This window comes from Propithecus coquereli, unplaced genomic scaffold (assembly GCF_000956105.1).
Source record: "Propithecus coquereli isolate 6110/MARCELLA unplaced genomic scaffold, Pcoq_1.0 Scaffold296, whole genome shotgun sequence".
Lineage (NCBI taxonomy): Eukaryota > Metazoa > Chordata > Mammalia > Primates > Indriidae > Propithecus > Propithecus coquereli.
Genome location: NW_012148574.1, coordinates 708,559 through 713,123, shown reverse-complemented (window position 1 = coordinate 713,123; position 4,565 = coordinate 708,559).

The following is a 4,565-nucleotide window of genomic DNA, read 5'->3' as shown; positions in this document are numbered from 1 at the left end:
CAAACCGCCGCAGCTGGAAAGGAGGCCCGGAACATCGACCCTCACAGCCTCAGAAGGAGCCAGCCCCGCCCACACCCTGATCTTTGACTTCTGGTTTCTAGAACTGTGAGAGAATAAATTCCCGTAGTTCAAGCCATTCAGTTTGTGGATGTTTATTACGGAGACCAGGAAACTGATGCCACAGACAACATTTTACTTGAATGCAGGGGCCTGTGGCTAGGAAGAGATGGTTGAAAACCACTGATCTAGACAGTTTCTTCTGTTCATGGATGAGGAGATTGATACCCAGAACTAACAAGGAGAGTCCCAGGTAGAGACGAGAAAGGTTATGAGGGAGAGATACTTAGTAGGACCTCGCTCCACTCTCGGGCTCTCTGAGGCCCCAGCATGACATACCCTTGTGCCAACCGTCTGTGAAATTCGCCACGCGCTCCTCCGCTCTTTCTCCCCAACTCTCAGCTGCTGAGAAGTGTCCGTGTGGCTCCTTTGCGGGCAGCAGTGATTAGAACAGAGATGGGGAGAAGCCTGATGAAATCGGGCTGCTTCAGGCACTTCCCCTCCCCACTTCCATTGTTGTAGACCAACAGTGGTAAATCAGGGACAAGTCCGGAGTCACCTCCCATGAAAAGCCTCCTGGAGCACTGTGTTAGGAAGTGAGAGCACCTCCAGGCGCAGCGGGGAAGCACTCTATGATCGGCTAGTGATGTCTGCCTTGGGTGGGGTAGGAAGCCACAGATTTGCCAGAGGTCTTGAGATTGTGGATGAAAATAGTCCGTGGACTTGGACCAAAAGCTTTCTGAAGCTCAGCTGTGTATCAGTAGGGTCCCAGAACGGTCTATCCAGAGAATCACATTTGCCTGGTATGATCTGTCCCATAACAAAGCACAGCAACGGGATGGCTTGCATTTGAACTCAGCAGCAGACATAAGCAAAAGTCACTGAGAATTTCCAGATTAACAAGTGGGCTTGATTAATGATAACCATCGCCAGGACCCAGTCCCTACTGTGAGCCAGGAGCTGTGTTAGGTGCTTTACACACACGGCTCGTTCGACCATCGTTTCGAAACCCACCTGCAAGGTGGGTTTTCTAGAAGCGAAAACTGAGTCTCAGAATGGTTGTAACTTATCCAGTGCACACAGATGATAAGAGGCGGGGGCAGGTGGGTGATCCCGGAGCTGTGTCCGTTATCAGTTGTCAGGGATGTAAAATACCTTCTCAGGACAAGACCTGGGGGCTCTCCGATCCTTTCAGTACTTGGGGTGATTGTTTTCAGGCCAGTTCTCTTCTCTCTCCCACAGCACGGGGCGTCAGCCTTGCCTACCACAGATCATCAGCAAACGCTGACGGGTGGGTAGATGGCCGGGTGGGTGGGTGGATGGACGGATGGGTGTCTGAAGGAGGAAAGCATGGTGCCCTAAACCCTTCCCTTTGGGACATAAAGAGACTTGTTTGGAAAATCATCAAAAACTAAGCACAATTGTTTATATCACATGGCACAGTTGATGATGGAGACCAAGCCCAAAGGACCTTGCAATGCACTGGAGAGGGATGGGAAATGAACACCCGCACGTTTTCGATGATCACGTACAAATTAAGTTTTGGTAAAATAATTATTTTCTGATTGACTTGCATAAAGATTTAAAACAAAGTTATCTCATATCTGATTGATTTTCATGAGCAGTAACTCTTTTAATATTTTAGGATTAAAAGTTGTCAGTGACCCAAAACCAAGTGATCTCAAGACGTCTCGGGGTATTATTTAAGGGCTTTAGTGTGGGTCCCGTAGTACCCTAAATAAATGACCCCTGTTTAATTGCTGCTTTAAAATTTTGTTTTTCATATATTGGGTTTTCTTAAAATGAGTTCTGCTCAAATGGTTTGGAAACCAACCCAGAAAACCTTTTTATCATAAAGGGAACTTAAAAATATTTCTTCTACCTTTTAAATTACAAAAGTAGCATTTATAAGGAAAATGTAAAATTTCCTTTTCTACCATTAACAAACAAGATGGCATGCATCCTCTCGAGCAGATGTACTCAATTACTTTCCAAAACAAGTTGCAACAATATCCCACTAGCAGTCTACAAATGTAACCATTTTCCTCATCCCTGCAAACAATGGGTATTATCACCCTTTTAATCTCTGCCTACCTGCAAAGTAATCTATTAATGTTTGTGGCAGCCTTTTAAAGGCATTAAATGAGGTGATGCATATTTTTACGTGTTCACTGGGAAGTTCATTTTTCCACTGAGTTTTTTGCATTTTTCTTATTCATTTATAGATGCTGTTTATATAGTAGAAATATTAACTCTTCGCAACATGTTGCAAATATTTTTCCAGTTTCTCATTTACATTATGACTGTTTTGATGGTGTTCTTTCTAGGTAGAGATTTAAATTGTTCCTTGTTGACTTCTGGATTTTATGTTATGCTAAGAGGGGATTCTCTCTAATGTGTAATTCTCTTTATTCTCCTTAGTTTTAGTATTTTTATTATTTTCTATCTAGATTTATTTTTACGTGAAGGGTAAGAGAGGAACCTAACTTTACAATTTCCAAATGAATATCTAAATGTCCCCAAATCACTTATGATTAGCTCATCCTTTCCCTTAGTCTAAGATGTTATTTTATGAAATACTAGACATTCCATAGAATTCCATAGAGAGATGGGCATTCTGGCCCATTTTTCTGTGCCTCTATCGCAAATCACAGACTAGAGTTTTACAGCCCTGAGGGTCACTGTCACAGTCTGAGACTGCCTTGTTGGGGCAGTCATCCTCATCTTAGGACTGACAACCCTGAATGAATTGACGAGCTCAGGGTCACAGACAGCGTTCCCGAGCCAGGACTGGAGCCCAGGTTTGGCGTCTGCAGGCAATTCCCTTTCCGTAATTCATGCCACCTCCCCTTTGAGCCCCAAGCGCCAACACACACCGAGTTTAATCGACTGTGTTTTGCAATATGACATCAACAATCGCGTATGTATGGCCTTGACTTAGTCACAAGGAACAGCCCTTAATGCTCAGAGGAGATGTTTTCACCAACTTTATATTCAAACCACCACATTTGGTTGAGTCAGGGAGGTTCCTAGACCTGCATGAGCTGCCCAAACAGCCACCTGCAGCCCCAGGACAGGAAATGAGGCCCCACGGACCATCCCCGGTGGACGAAGGAAGCTGAGACACTGGGTACCTGAAATAGAGTCAGTCGCCTTCCGCCGACAGCTTTCGGCCGCACTGTCTTCCGGGCCCCTCTCCCTTGCCGGCCGTTGATCATGAGTTTAAACCGACTGAGCTTCTGCCCCTGTGGCCGGGAGAGACTCCCTGGGAGCACCTCTGGCCGGCTTCCCCTCGCCTGGGGCACCTGGAACAGGCTCCCTTAGTGGGCACCAGGTGCCTACCTGAAAGAGGAACCCATGGTCCCAAACTCAAACCATTTGGGCTGCTGCCGCCATGGCCGATGTGAGATTTGAATGAGCGTTTCCCACAGGGTGGGGGTGGGGAGCGAGAGGGCAGCGCACGTCCGGGGTCACCCTCCCGGCCAGCCCGACCGCCCAGCACCCTTCAGGTGGAACCAGGAACGGGTCCTCCATGACTGCTGGCCCTGAGTGACACGGATGGCCGCATCAGGGACCAATTCTTCCCTCAGCTCCCTGTCACAGCCCCGTCCCACCCTGCCTTTCCTTGCAGGCCGAGGAGTGGGCGTGTGGAATAGGCGTGGGCTTGCGTGTGCGAGCACGAGGCGTGTGATGCGTCCGGGTGGGAGTCCGCCCTCGGTTTTGGTGTGCTCTTGGCCGAAGATGACCAGACACACCAAAGTTTCAAGTCTAGACCATTATCTCTGCCCTCTGACTCCTTGTTTGGAAAACTCACCAGCAGGGCGAATAACGACGGAGTAATCCCAGGCAGGGAACAGTTTAACGTGAGCGGCTCTTTATTGTAGAATAAAATGGTCTCCTCGAGTGGAGAGAGAGAGACCAACTCACTCACTCACTCCCCGACCAACTCTATGTCTCTCTTCTTGGATTGCTTCCTTTTATTAGCCCAGTCCAGGATGTTAGCAAATAATCAACAGGTGTCCTGTATATGAGCCCCACAAGCCCACCTGGGGGCGGGGGTGAACCGCATGCAGATTCAAGCTAATGGCACATTAAATACCCTTAGGTTACTCTAGGCCATTTTCTAAACCCTATCACGCCTGGGCTGGGGAATTCCCAGGTGGACAGAGCGTCCCTCCTCCCCCAGGTGCAGCAGCTGCTCGGGATGGGATTAAGGGTGGGGCGGCACCAAAACGGAGCACCCGCCTCAGCCTCCTTCCCAGGTGGAGCAATTGCTCCAGACAGCACCAAAGCCGAGAGCCCTTGTCCCGAGAAGAGCTGGAGATCCTAACCATCCACCTCACAGATGAGTGTGCTCCTTACAGCCGACAGAAGAACGAGACAGCGCTGGACCAGGTCTGCGACCTGAGGCGGCCATAGCTGTAGGCTGTGAGCCGGGCAGTGATCAGCCCACAGAGGAGGAAACTGTCGGCTTCTGGTTTTCCCAAAGTCCTCTGTGTCAGGAAGAT